The sequence below is a fragment of the Pelodiscus sinensis genome, chromosome Z (genome assembly GCF_052426305.1).
Source record: "Pelodiscus sinensis isolate ZL-2025 chromosome Z, ASM5242630v1, whole genome shotgun sequence".
Classification (NCBI taxonomy): Eukaryota; Metazoa; Chordata; order Testudines; family Trionychidae; genus Pelodiscus; species Pelodiscus sinensis.
This window is the reverse complement of record NC_143085.1, coordinates 25,453,346-25,468,642: the sequence shown is the minus strand read 5'-3', so window position 1 is coordinate 25,468,642 and position 15,297 is coordinate 25,453,346. Positions and strand designations below refer to the sequence as shown.

Sequence of the window (15,297 nt, the reverse complement as noted above, 5' to 3'; positions counted from 1 at the left end):
AACTAGTTAGTGTAGACAAGACAGATTTATTAATCATATGCCGAACATCAGTGAATGCATGTTTCTCCAAAAGTATAACTGTTATATGATCTGGTAAAAAGCAGCAAGGCTGTTCACAAGAATAATGATGAATCCCCAGTAATTTTACAGTTATTGTAAGTGTAATACTTTAAGGACATCCACATAATATGAAAGTCATAGTCTATGACCAACAGATAGCATATAATCATCCCATTTAGTTCTTCTCTCCAGATCTCAGTAATAGTTTCAGCATCTGAGACACTAAAGTGTAGGTTTGCAGAGAAGAGATTGATTTCAGTCCATGTGCTTTCATCTGATCTCATATATCAAAACAAGAGTACCAATCTTGATTGGGGACCTCTTGCTGCTACTGTGATTATGTAATCTACACACTTTCTGGATTTGGTGTACTGTCCCATCTAGTGGCACTGAGGCCACTCACAGGCTACATCTGGACTGCAAGCGTCTTTCGAAAGAGGCTTTTTCGAAAGCATCTTTTGAAAAAGCCTGTTTTGAAAAAGAGTGTCTAGACTACAACCAGTACTTTCAAAAAAGCAAGCCACTTTTTTGAAAGAGAGTGCCCAGGCAGTTTAGATGCTTTCTTTCAAAAAAGCACAGTTTGCATTGCATAGCACCTTTTTTGAAAGAGAGCTTTTGAAAAAAGGCGTTATTCCTCATAAAAAGAGGTTTTCCGCAGTCGAAAAAACTGACGTGTTCTTTCGATTTACTTTCAAAAGAACACAGCAGCAGTCTAGATGCAGGGGAAGTTTTTTCGAAAAAAGGCCACCTTTAAAAAAAAAAACCCTGTAGTACAGACACACCCACAGAGAGAGTACAATTAGTCAATTCTACAGCCTTAGCTAATAGGCAAATGGCTTTTAGTTCATGTAGTTGTGGCTCACACGCTAAGTTCCTGAAGTCCCTGGTTTGATTCTGCCTGCAGACAGCTGAGGTCTGCTAGTATTACTTTATCACCATGGACCACAACTGTGTTCTTCTCTAAAAGAGAATCTCTATGACTGTGTGCTCAAAGGGAGTAAATTGATCTGGAAAAACTCAGAGGAGAATGGCAGCATCTCTACAGCCCCTCCAGTAGTGGCATCAGAGAAACACTGTCAGTTGTGGTCTTCATTAGGGTAACCCAATAGATGAGACATTCCATATATCAAGAGGTTATTAAGTGTAGATTAATATTCAGCTACTAGCTCAACAAAGCCAATAATTTCAGCATATAACAGTCTGGCTAATGCTAAAGAAACTCAGTTACATGAACTAGAGACCGATTTTTTTATTCTTAGAGGGTAAGGTATTGCCATGGTTTTATTAGATGTTAGCAATAACCATCCTAAGGCTGCAGGATATAAATTAGATTCTCTCATAATATATTTTAAAAAATAGGACTGCAATTTCTGCAAGTTAGATTTTAATTTGCTTAAACTTATATAGACACACTGACTGCTCAGGTTCTGATGTAGGATGTGAGATATTTTACTACACAAAATTTGGTTCACTAAATTTATTCTTTCTGCAGATACATATGCCAGTCAAATAAAAACCAGGCTTTTCTGGCAAGGAATCCAAATCTTAGATTAAAGTTTCAATGCCACAATAAAAAAACAAAAAACACCAAAATACATAGCAAAAGCAAATGAAATTAAGTCATAACTCAGGATCATCCAGAAGAGTAAGCTAAAGGCTCAATGCCAGAAATAGCAAAGCAGGAAAGATTTTAAAAACAGTTTGTAAGTGAGCAATAGAAGGAAAAGTAGCATTCGACAACATTGGAAGAGTGGGATTTTGATAATTCATCATGACTTTGTTAAACAGGAGTTGTAGGTTTATAAATCAAGAGTGTAGTTTGCATTTTGAGGAGAAGTGAGCTACCGGGAAATAACACTCTGGGTTCAATGCAGATTTTAATCCAATCTGCTTGTTGCTGGATAAATTAAGACGATGAGCCAAAAGCTTCATGTCAACAGAGTTTTCTCCGTGTCTTACTATACTATATTAAGGATGCCACCCTGTCAGATTTCACCAGATTAACTGAATCAAACTGAACTCTTACTTGAATTGGATGGTTCACCACCCTCCTAGTAAAATAGTTTTTCCTAAAATCCAACCTAGACCTCCCCCACTGTAACTTGAGACCATTGCTCCTTGTTCTGCCATCCGTCACTACTGAGAACAGCCTCTCTCCATCCTCTTTGGAACCTCCCTTCAAGAAGTTGAAGGCTGCTATCAAATCCCCCCTCACTCTTCTCTTCTGCAGACTAAATAAGCCCAAATCCCTCAGCCTCTCCTCATAGGTTATGTGCTCTAGCCCCCTAATCATTTTGGTTGCTCTCTGCTGGACCCTTTCCAATGCCTCCACATCCTTTCTGTAGTGGGGGGCCCAGAACTGGTTGCAGTACTCCATATATGGCCTCACCATTGCCGAATAAAGGGGAATAATCACTTCTCTAGATCTGCTGGCAATGCTCCTCCTAACGCAACCTAATATTCCATTTGCCTTCTTGGCTACGAGGGCACACTGTTGACTCATACCCAGTTTCTCATCCACAGTAATCCCCAGGTCCTTTTCTGCAGAACTGCTACTTAGCCAGTCGGTCCCCAGCCTGTAACAATGCTTGAGATTTTTCCATCCTTGTTGAACCTCATCAGCTTTCTTTTGGCCCAATCCTCTAATCTGTCCAGGTCACTCTGGACCCTATCCCTGCACTCCAACATATCTACCTCTCCCCCGAGCTTAGTGTTATCTGCGAATTTGTTGAGGGTGCAATCCATCCCCTCATCCAGGTCATTAATAAAGATGTTGAACAAAATCGGCCCTAGAACTGATCCTTGGGCCACTCCACTTGAAACTGACTGCCAACTTGACATCGAGCTGTTGATTACTACCCCAGCTCTCAGAATGAGGAATCTTTACCCCACTTCTTACTCTCCTCCCTAGCCTCAAGTCTTACTGAGGAACAGAGTATGTCTTTTATCCCCCTTCCCAACCAGCCTTGCTCTGTCACACATTCCTTCTGGGAACTACAGCTCCAAGAATGCCCACAAAGAAGTTGAAACTTAAGGATTGGGCCATGCCTGCCAGTTTCAAAACAGCATCAGAAGACAATGTTTGTTGTTCAGAAGGAGGCATGGCTTGCATTTTGAGATGGGTCACTGTAGTGCTGAAAGTGCTATCTTTTGGATGAGGCATAAAACAATGGTTTTTTGGTTTTTGTAAGAGAAGACTTAGACACTATTTTTCTGGCTAAATTTCAACTTGTTTTATTATACTGTTTCTCTAAACAACCACTTCAGTTTCAGTAGAGTATATATATTCTGTGCTATTTGTCCTATTTATCACTGAAACTAGTTGCTATGCTTCATTCCAGAGCAGGTTGTGTTTCAGTGATGAATGAGGAGATGTCTGGTTTGTATCACTTTGTAAATTTCTTTGTGAAGAAAGGCACTGCATGAATGTAAGATTGAAATCTTTACCAATAATCTTCCAGTCCTTCCAACATGAGGCTGTTCATTTGAATGGTTATGTGCTCATTAAAGGACTTAGTAGGAGACATTTATGCAACGCTTTGCATGGACAACCCACTTTTTCTCATGTAGAAAAATGCAAATGCACTTTCAACAAAACAATGAACTATGTTTTCTGATCAGGTTTTTATATCTAAGGGTTTCTGAAAACCATCTTGTAATGGGATTAAGTCATAGGCTCAAGAGCTAAGATGGAGTCAATAAGCATGTCATCTTTATTATATGCAAAAGACAGAACTATGTAGCACTTTAAAGACTAACAAGATGGTTTATTAGGTGATGAGCTTTCGTGGACCAGACCCACTTCCTCAGATCAAGTGACAATTTTCTTCCACTATTTGATCTGAGGAAGTGGGTCTGGCCCACGAAAGCTCATCACCTAATAAACCATCTTGTTAGTCTTTAAAGTGCTACACAGTCCTGTTTTTTGTTTCAGGACAGTCAGTGCTCTTTTGTTTCACTTGACTCATGTGCCACATTGCCAAGTTTCCAGCCAATCTGTATTTGATAACTGCAGCTGACCCAGGACTCTGAAGGAGCATGACTGTGTTTAGCAGATGAAGAGCATCATGGGGAATCGCTCTTCAGCACTACCCCGGTAGCCCCTCATGGTTTTGCAGGGGGGGTTACATACATGGCCTCCTGCAGTTCTGTGAGACAAGTAGCCAGACTCAACTGATCCAAGTCATGCACTTTAATGGTTATTATTACATCTTTCCACAAGCATGACTCACTTTGGTTAGCTCATCCTGCGCTGGGTCCATAAGTGGCAAGTTATATGGGCCCATGGTGCTTGTGCTCCACAAATATTCAGGAATGTGGGCCTGGCTCCACCAATGTTGGACTTACATTTTCAGAGCTGTCTGGTTCATAGGACAGTCTGAGTTAACCACCGAAGGTCCTGCACTTTGTAGTCCCCACACTTCTCCTGCTAGTATCCTGGGAGACTGGAGACAGCATTTATGCCAGTCTCCTTCCCTTAGCTCATCCCCAGTTGGTTGAGAGGGAGACTTACTCCACTCTTTCTGCAAGGCTCCTGGGCCCAGACCCTTAAAGTCACAGTGACAGGATTTCTCAAGCATTATTTACTCAGGGGTGGGCAATAAACTGGCAGCAGTTCACCAGGATTAGCTCCTGGTGGGCTAGTGATCCTATAGTGAGACCCCTCTGCCTCTGCAGGTACCAGTGATTACAGCTCCCGTGGCACGGACTGGGACATTGTTTCCCGCAGCACCCATTGGCCAGGAATGGGAATCCATGGACAACAGGAGTGGTGATTGCTCATATCCATGGAAATGCAAGTAATACAGTGGGTCTGGGGAGGTGCACCAGAGGCTAATCCTGGTGATTGGATCCAGCCCACTGGTCAGTATTTGCTCACCCCTGACTTATTCCCAGGACAGTTTTCTCTCTATTAGTATCTCCTAGGTCCTTGTACATATTTATACACTGAACCTTACAAAATTTAAAAGGGCCACACCATATGACAGGGTGGGTTGATCATGAGGTATCACTACTATCAAAGGGGCAGACTACCCCCATCATATGGAAGCTATTAGCTAATGTTTCAAAGCTGCTCTCCATCAAGGGGCAACTTAATAAGGAAGCTTCATTAATTCTTTCTCCGAGTAGTTTTGAGTTCTTGGCTTTTCTATTGCTGAACTGAGAATGTTCTTCAGTGATAACTACATTTTAGTATTTGAGGAAATATATCTATAATTTCTGGGTTATACTTGTATTTAAGCATTACTTGTAGAAGTCACAAGGATCAATACAAAGAAAAGTTTCCACACATTCTAAGAATGTTTGTTCTTTTCATGTTTCCTTCTTGTATTGAGTTTGGTTCACATTGTCAGCCAATGACAGGCAAGAGGTACTTATGAAATCACTAGTCTCTTGCTGCCTGCCTTTACCCCTCATGGTTCCTTTAATATCATGTGATCCAAGGAAGTAATTTTCTGCTCCCAGACAAAATGATTTTTGATGGAATGTCTGACTTCTCCTCACAGTGATCTCTCAGCTCCAAAAAACAATTCCAATATTGCGACAGGGTGGACTAGGCCCTAAAGGCCCCTATTGGAGACTTGAGGCCTTCTCATACCTCATCCCAGGAAGAGAGCAGTAGAAGTGTCCTCCAAGCTCCCTAGAGTGGTAATGTGAAAGGCATATCAATCAAGGCCCAGCAGTCCAATATAAAGAAAGCTGATGGACTAGAGCAAGTCAGTTCTTCTTTGGAGCCCTAGGTGTGCAGCCTGGGCCTCCGGCTGGGTGAAGGAGTAGCAATATCATTGATAGCTCACTGTGGAGGGCTTCTTGCAGACTGGACTGTAGCCCAGGGCAGCTCCTGAAGACTGGGGCTTAGCTGCTAGGAATTGCTGCAGAACCTGAGACTTTGTGACAAAGGCCACGTCTAGACTACAATCCTCTTCAGCAATAGGAAATGCAAATTGAGCACTCATTTGCATATGTCGCACTCTCATTTGCATTACCTCCTTGCATCACTTTTGTGCAAAAAAGAGCTGTGTAGATGGCTCCGTTTTGCGCAAATACACCCCTTTTGCGCAAGAGCCATTTCTTAATTAAGTATGGCTCTTGTGCAAAAGGTTTTTTTTGTGTGTGTGCAAATTGGAACCATCTACACAGCACTTTTTTGCGCAAAAACCTTTTGCATAAAAGTGATCCAAGGAGGAAATGCAAATGAGAGTGCGATATATGCAAATGAGCACTCTATTTGCATTTCCTCTTGCTGAAGAGGATTGTAGTCTAGACATAGTCAGAGTGCAGGTACCTGCAGTTGGCTATGCTTGTGAGAGGTGAGTGTGACCTTGTTATAAGGTCAATAGACTCCTATTTCTTCCCTAGGACCAGCCCCAGCAGAACAGAAAAGCTTTTGCAACAAAACCTTATGAAAAGCAGAAGTTCTTCTGTGACTTGGCATTCAGTTGGGCTATAGATTTACCAGTAATGTTTCTGCTTTAGAGACTAATAATAGCAGTAAAATGTTGGCCTAGGCATGGAAAGTTACTGAAGCCAAAGGATTTTTTTCACAATTAAGGCAAATACCCTATTTATCTCAGAGTTATTGTTTTCAAGCTGTTGTTTGTTTGGTATTTTTAATAACAGGTATTATTTATTTAATGTACTTCAAAATATAAAAACAAACAAACAAACAAACAAAAAAACCTTGCATAAATCTTGCTTCAATAGTCATCTGAAAGGAATAAACCCTGTACTCTTCCTCAGCTTTCCTGGTTTTAGAAATCACAAGGATTTCTTTCCTTAAGAAATCACTGTTGCCAAAAGATAGGAGGGAGCTAGGTTCCCTTAGTCATCTAGTATATTAGATTTTCCCATTTTTAGCTGCTATTTTTTTATAATATTTAATTACACAGCAAGGGAAGTGGTTTGTTAATTAAAACACTGAGCTGAGAGGGAGGAGGAGAGAAAGATGGCTATTGACAGCACCTGCACCCCCATCTGGGCTCCCGAACACTGGGTATAAGATTACATCAATCGCAAAGGCTACTTCTCCATGGTCCTGTAGGCCGTCATAGACCATTGAAACTGGTTCACTGATGTCTACATCAGCTGGTCAGGGAAGACACATGATGCCTGTGTATTTAGGAACTCTAGCCTCTTCCACAAAGGTCAGGGATTTGGACATGCCAACGTGCATTGAGGGGAGAGGGAAACAGCCAACCCCTCTGCTCCCCTGGCCCATGAAGCTATATACTGGACACTTAGACTGCACCAGGGAATGTTTTAATGCAAGGCTCAGCAGGGCCCACATGGTTAAGGAGGGCTCCTTCAGGTGTCTCAAGGGAAGTTTTTTTCTCTCCTCGCCCACCTTGAGCTCCATGAGCAAAATGTCCCCCAGGTGTTGGCTGCATGTCGCACCCTTCACAACATCTGCGAGACATTCCTGGACGCAAGGGAGGCAGAGACTGAGTGGCTTGCAAGGGCCTTTGAACAGCCATGCATGGCTTCTATCTGTCAGGCCCATCAGGGGGCTGTGAGGATCTGGGAGACCCTGAGGGAGAGTTTCAGCCAACGCCAGCTGTGAGACTCTCCCTCAGGCCTCCCCACAAGGGTCCTCTGCAGTGGCCCAGTGTGCCTTTCCTCCCCATCCTTCCCTTCCCTTCCTTCTCCCCCACCCTCCTCCGCCCCTTCCAGACACAATAAAGCATACCTGTTGTTTTGAAACCAGCTATAACTGTTCTTGTTTGGGGTAAATATAACTGGGGAGGGCCTGGGGAAGGAGCTTGGGCATAGGCAGGATGAGGAGGAAAGGCTCTGGGCTGGGGCTGGGAGTAGTGCCTACCACAGGCAGTCCCACCGCCTCATCTGTGGGACCCTCAGTGGCCATGGGGGGAGACTAGGGGAAGAAGGTGGGGGGCAGGAACAGGAGCGAGAGGAGGAGCAGGAGTGGCAGTGGGAGGAGTAAGAGCGGGCTCTGGAGCAGAGGCTGGAATGGCAGCAGGAACGGCCCCCAGGCACTAGACAGTGGCTGTGAACACTACTTACAGGGACCGGCTCTGCTGCAGCAGCTCCTTCCAGGTGGCATGCCAGAGAGCCAGGTCCTCCTGAAGCCTGTAGTCCTGCTGGTCCAGGAAGTGCTGCAGGGCACTCAGGCAGGCAATATGCTCCCGCTGCAGGTCTTCTTGGGTCTACTTTCCCTTCTGGGTCCCACGGAGTCACGAGGATGGAACGGGAGGCATCACCTGCTCCCCAATCACAGATCTGGCTGTGAAGAACAAAGAGAAGGGCAGTCATCCCTGGAGCCTGAAGCCAGTCATCTTCCCTGAGCCAACACCAAAAGGACAAGGGGGATGTGCTTCGAGCAAGGCCACCTGAGGCCTGGGCTATGGGTCCCTTCCTTCAGGGACACCAATGTTCCCCAGGGGAGCCTTGATACACCCACGCCCTGGGGACAAGCAGGCATGGAAAGCAGCTAGGCTGTGAGCCTGTGGGTGGGGGAGGAGTGACAGGGCAGCTCTGTTACCTTCCGGGCTGGCACACACTGGATCCAGCAGTGGTGGTGTCCCACACAGAGTGAAGACTTCTATCCCTGCTGTCCGGGGGAGAAGGAGGCAGGGTATTTTAGTGATATCATATCCCCTTACAATTGCCTTGGGATCCTCTTTTGGGTCAGGACCCTTAGTTTGAGAAACACTGACCTATCACAATGGCATTCTGATCATAGTCAGGGTTTCTAGGCGCTGCAAGTAATGAATAATAGTAATTAAAACAGCAGCAGCATGGATTTCAGAAACGGTCGCATTTTAACAGATAAAACAGAGTTTAAAACCTTATACAGTTCAGCAAACTTGAAATAGGTCTGTATGTGCTGGATTTAGGCAAATCTTGCTTATGTCTCTTGTAAAGTATGATTGTACTTTCCATAGCAACTAATGGGGGTCTTCCCCCCCCCCCCACAGGAATCTTTGGGACCCTCCAGTTCTGCTTTGTAGCCTGATGCCACAAAAAGCCATCACATTATTTTATTTCTCTTGAAATAACAGCATTTGTCACTTCCTAGCTGAAAAGCCATTTGTGATAGTAAGTTAACCATGTTTCACTAAAATGGCCCATTGAACACCTACATTTCTGCTATAGTCATTGATCCTTCCCTGTGTTCTAGCCAACTTTATAGGGGAAGCCAAGAATAATCTCTTTTGCTTTTAGTTATTTCAAAATATGTAAAGCAGGCAAGGTAAAACCCCGTCTAAAAAAGCTAAGTATCATGAAGAAGCAAAGTGAGTAGCTTAATATATATCATAGGCCATATCCAATCATCATGTTAAAGCAGAATTCCCCATTGATGTCAATAGGTAGGTTTGCTTAGAAACTGATTGCACACTATGGCCCATTATGGTACCAAATGTCTTCCAAAAGTATACACTTTGCTTTTCATTCAATAGCTGTTTCAGCTCCTCTGGGAAGATTCATGGAGTCAGAGAGCAGACAGTAGACTTTCAGGAGATAAGAAGGTGTGTTGTTGTGGTGGGGCAGCAGTTCACAAAGTCGTTGTGGGGCAGGAATGCCTTCACTTCCGTGCAGCTTTCAGGGAAGGTCTAGAGTAAGGTTCCACACATTTCTTCTTGCTTTTCAAGGTAGCTCTGATTTGCCTACCCACAGAGACTCTGTAGGAGAAAGACAACTCCTATCCCTCCCCAGACGGGCCAGACTAGCTGTTGAATGCCCTGGATTCCTAGCAACAGGGGGAGATTAGTTTTCACAGCTCAGGACAGATTTCAAAATTCATGACACATTTTCATGGTCGTGAAATTATTACGGCCTGATCAGAGTCTCAGGGACCTTTTTCCCTGCAGTGGCCTGCACTGAATGGTAGTCTCCATCAGAATGATCAGGCCATGCTATAAACATCAAAGGGAGGTCTTCAATTCATTGTATTTGCTGTTTCTTTTTAGTCCAACATAGTGGATTAAGGACACTAGCAACCCAAGTTGACATTCTGGTGAAAAAGGTCTTTTCAAGCCTTCAGTAGGTCTTTGTGGTATAGTGTCTGGTTCGTTTCTCTTCTCTGGTTGGCAGATTTCATCCACTGCCCTTTCCCTATTTATAACCTTGAATGGTCCTTGCTACTTGGCAACAGTTTTGACTTCAAGATTGTTAGTAAAAACAAACCTTCTCACTGAGTTTAAATTTTCACATTCAGGCCCATTGTTGTCTGTCTGATCCTGGTTCTGAGATTTCAGTAGGTTCTCCTGCATGGAAGCCTGCAGGGCCTCCAAGTTTTCCTTCTGACAGAACACACGTGGTACCATGTTGGTTGGATGGGAGCCTGGCTCCTTCCATGTCTGGTGGAGAAGACCTAGGATCCCAACTGGAGGCAAGGGATCATCTGGCTGAGTGATGGGGATCTGAGGCCTTGGCTCTCCAGTTGGTTCACCAAGTTCCAGATTCACAGAGTGCAACACAATGTAAAGTCCAATATCCACACAAAAGAAAGGGTCTGCAGCCTGCCCCCGGTTCCTGTGAATCACTAAAGGCTCAAGGATTAATATGAGCTATGAGAGAAGGCTAAAGGAACTGGATTTGTTTAGTTTGGAAAAGAGAAGACTGAGGCTATGTCTAGACTATGGGGTTTTTCCAGGATACCAGGGGAATACGTCTGCTCTTCTGCCTTTTTGTGTGTGGAAGAATAGCAGACGCACTCTTTTGGAAGCCCTATCTTCCTCCTTGCACGAGGAAGAAGGGCTCTTCCAAAAGAAGGATTTTCTAAAATTTGTCCCAGTATAGATAGGCCAAATTTTGGAAAAGCTTCTCCCTACAAAATTATCAGAAAAAGATATGAAAAGTGTGGAGCGCAATTTGCGTATCTTTTTCCAAAAAAGCATTGTAGTCTAGATGTAGCCCAAGAGGGAAGAAATTGTTCTCCTTGGCCTATGATGATTGGACAAGAAGCAATGGATTTAAACTTCAGCAAGCAAGGTTTAGTTGGGTGGACATTAGGAAAAACTTCCTAACTGTCAGGGTGGTTAAACACTGGAATAAATTGCCTAGGAAGGTTGTGGAATCTCCATCACTGGAGATATTTAAGAGCAGGTTAGATAGACAGCTACCAGAGATGGTCTAGACAGTGCTTGGTCCCGCTGTGAGGGCAGGGGACTGGACATGATCTCTTGAGGTCCTTTCCAGTTCTAGTGTTCTATGATTCATGATTCTATGTCTCTGCCTTCTCCTCCTCCCCAAAGGATGGGAAAAGAGGTCTAGACTCCTTCCATGAAATGGGTAAGTATGTAAGAACCTGGGTCCTCCTCTCCACTGGGCATATGGCCACATATCTCACCCAGGATCATCCAGATGTTAGAGCAAAGGCTGGCATCTGTTCTCAGGCCTTGGGCAGCTATGGCTGGCAGGGTATCTCCTGCAGCCAGGACTCCTGCTATATCCTTCAGCATTTCCCTAGATCAGTCGCTCATTCTCTGTTGTCTCTCCTCTTTGCACTGTCTGGCTCGGTGAGGTGGTGCATCAGATCAGAAGTGCATCCCCTGTCCAAACACGAGGAGGATGTGTCTCCAGCTCTTTCAGCTCAGTGGGGTTGTCAGTCCACTCATGTCCAGGAATCTGGAAATTCACTCTGTGCTCAGGCCTGTCATGGTGACCAGAGTTCCTTTCTCCTGTCTGCTCACTCCTTTGTAGCAGCCGTTCCCAGTCTGTTTCCCAGTCCTTTGATCCTCCCAGCTTCTGTAAGCCTGCCAATCAACAATGGCTGACAATGCATATATTAACCTTTCAGTTTCTGAGCTAATGTGCAGGCACATACACCCCCATGATAGACTCCCTTTGAAACTCTTCTTGCAGCTGGAGCAGGTTCTGCAGGGATAGTGGGGCGGAATCCCAGTGGTCCATGCCTACTTTTTAACCCTTCCCTATCTCAGTTTAGAATTCTACATCCTTTCAGAGGCACCCTAAAAGGTGTAGCCTCTGCAGAGCCTTGAGCACCTGGTAAAAGAATCAGATGGATTGGAGCAGGTGTAACCCACACACACTTGCTCGGTGTAGTGTACTATCCCATCTAGTGGCACTGAGACCACTTACAGAGGGTGTGTCTAAACTACATGGCTCTGTCAACAGAGCCATGTAGATTAGGATGGCAAAGGGAAATGAAGTGTCGATTTAAATAATCGCCGCTTCATTTAAATCAAAATGGCCGCTGCGCTGTGCCGATCAGCTGATTGTCGGCAGAGTGTGACAGTCTAGACGGGGATCTGCTGACCCCAAAACCCTTCGTCGGCAGTTCCACGAGGAGTACTGGTAGTTTGGAATAGGAAGCCTAATCCGAACTACCTAGTTCGTGCCGTGTGTAGCCGTGGGCACGGAGTCCGAACTAGCAGACATTTAAAAATGGCAGCGCCTGGAAACATGCAAATGAAGCCCGGGAAATTCAAATCCCGGGCTTCATTTGCAACTCCGGTTGCCTACATTAACCACCCTAGTTCGAACTAGGGTGGTAGTGTAGACATACCCTGAAAGTCTATGGGGGCTCTTGTGCATTTCAAAGGGTAAGTGCCCTCATGGAGCCTGGCATCAGTGGGGCTTCCCGTTGGCCCCAGGCTGCACACGGCATGCCACCTGTGAAATGTACAAGAGTCCCCAGCAGGGGCTTTTGTACATTTCAAAGGAGAAATGCGGAAGTGCCTATCAAGAAGATGAATTGTTGATGGAAATTCCATTGAGTACTCAACTAGTACATTACGGCTGTGTCTAGTCTGGCAAGTTTTTCCGCAAAAGCATCTGCTTTTGCGGAAAAACTTGCCAGCTGTCTACACTGGCCGCTTGAATTTCCGCAAGAACACTGACTTCCTACTGTCTGAAATCAGTGCTTCTTGCGGAAATACTATGCTGCTCCCGTTCAGGCAAAAGTCCTTTTGCGCAAAAGGGCCACTGTAGACAGCTCAGATTTGTTTTGCACAAAAAAGCCCCATTCGTGAAAATGGCTATCGGGGCTTTTTCGCGGAAAAGCGCATCTAGATTGGCACGGATGCTTTTCCGCAAAAAGTGCTGTTGCGGAAAAACGTCCATGCCAATCTAGATGTTCTTTTCTGCAAATGCTTTTAATGGAAAAGTTTTCCGTTAAAAGCATTTGCGGAAAATCATGCCAGTCTAGACGCAGCCTACTTGTTTGTTAATATCCTTACTCTGAAACAGCATGCAGCATGCCCTCCAGATATGAGTTGTAAGACTGATTCAACATGTTTCTCCCCATACTCCTTCTTCCCCCCATCCTTCCTCATTCTACTGTTAGAACTAGAATAGACTCCATAATGAGTCTCTTTTATTATTTAACTTTAGTCCAGTGGATGTTGAAATGTATTGTGTCTGGACTGTGCTTTGGACCAAGAGGTACAATCACCAGGTTTGGCTTGGAGCCAAATCTGCCACAAGCCAGCAGAAGCAGCAAACAGATGTGACTGAAAACCAACAGGTTGGTGATGGAGAGATGGAACAAACAGCCAGCAGGGTGGTAATGAAGAGGTATAATGGGTGACCAGCAGGGCAGCAGTAGAGAAGTGAGATGAATGGCCAGCAAGATGGCAGCAGAGAACAGTGAGCAGGCGGATGGTGAGTGAGCAGCAGAGTGAGCAAAATGCTCAGGATGGAAGGTGAACTCTGAGAATGCACCTCTGAACTCTGGATTTGCTCTGACCATGGGAAACAACTCTGAATGAGGTGCAGAAAAGGAAGTTATAAGACACATCTGCAGTATATTTTCTGACTAAGACAAAAGCTGTAGGATGCCTATCATAGAATCTTAGAGCTGGAAGAGACTGTAGGAGGTCATCGAGTCCAGCCCTCTGCCCAAAGCAAGACCAACCCCAACTAAATCAACCCAGCCAGGGCTTTGTCAAGCCGAAACTTAAAAAACTCTAGGGATGGAGATTCCACCTCCTCCCTATCACTTGGCTACTGCTGCTGTCCAGAAAATCTCAGATAGTAACAAGCACTGGTATGATGCAAGATTGTGTCTGCAGGAGCTCCAGCCAGGGGACAGAGTTCTGCTGCAGAAATTGGGTGCTGCTGACAAACACAAGATTGCTGGCAGGTGGATGGCAACACTTTACTTGGTAGTGGAAAAACTTAGATCTGCTGGACTACAAAATGAAACTTGAGACAGGATTAGGGCAAATAAAGTGCATAGGAATCTCCAACTGCCTGTGGGAGAATTGGTAGGTTCCCCTCATGAAATAGATCGTGACATAGGACCTGAGAGAAAACAGGGTGCAAGGCCAAAGCTGCCACTTCACATGCGCAGTGGGCCCCATGGGGTTCATCCACCCTTATTCAGCACATTTGAGAGTGAATCTGAAGAGAAAGATACTCGCATGGAGCATCTTAAAATGGAGACTGGATTATGGATTCCATCAACTGAACACAGGGAGAGCTCCACTTCTTTGGCTCTGAATTCTATGGCAGAAGTATTTAGGCCTGTGGATGGCAATCCTCTGTCCACAAAAAGATTAACCTGGGATAATGAATTTGTCCCACCCACATTCCCAAACTTCCTGGAAGAAAAACAATCTGTGTAGACACACCTAGATTGGAGGACAGAGGGGATGTTCAAGTGGAAAGGGTCCCTGGTGCCTTAACATCCCACTACTTGAGCAAATGATGCAAGGATCTTGAGAAGGATCCTTGCTGCTCTAAAGCCATGGGAATCTCTGCAGTTGCTCCTCTCTTGTATCTCTGTCCTGTCCAACTGATATCAGGGTCCTTCTATGAAGTCACCACCTCCCCACCACAGTCCACCAATAGACTGAGGTCTAAAACAGGCTTTTCTGATGTCACTGCCACACCGTCCACTCTCTTGTAAGGTTGGTGAGCTGATTTGACCAGCTTCTCTAGGTGTCTGACAGGTTTTCCCAAGATCATCTCACTTAATTATGGCTGAGTCTGGGGATCAAGCTGGCTGCACTGTAAAGCCCCAGAGGCCCCATATGCCACATTCAGTTTTTCGTTAATTAGTAGACTTTAAGGCCAGAAGGTACCATGATAGCAGTGAATCTGACCCCTAAATATCCCAGCCCTCCTGTACATCATAGTAGCTAAGGTTTTTGATCCAAGCACACACCAGAAAGGCATCTAATCTTCATTAGAAGATATCAAGAAATGGAGAATCTGTCACTTGCTTTGGTAGTTTGTTCCAATGGTGAATCATCCTCACAGAAAAATTGCTGCCTTATTTCTAACATGAATCTGTCTGTTTTCGCCTTC

At 44.8% G+C, this 15,297-nt stretch overlaps 1 long non-coding RNA gene across 1 annotated transcript in view; it reads right to left on the bottom strand.

Moving 5' to 3' along the window:
* LOC142818397 (uncharacterized) overlaps positions 1 to 14,766 on the bottom strand; it is a 32,667-nt gene extending 17,901 nt beyond the window's left edge. The window contains exons 1-2 of the long non-coding RNA XR_012895888.2: positions 14,619 to 14,766; positions 8,083 to 8,302 (exon numbers count right to left, since the gene is read on the bottom strand). This is a non-coding gene — a long non-coding RNA (uncharacterized LOC142818397). The remainder of the gene's footprint in view (positions 1 to 8,082; positions 8,303 to 14,618) is intronic.
* Between the last annotated feature and the right edge of the window lie 531 nt (positions 14,767 to 15,297).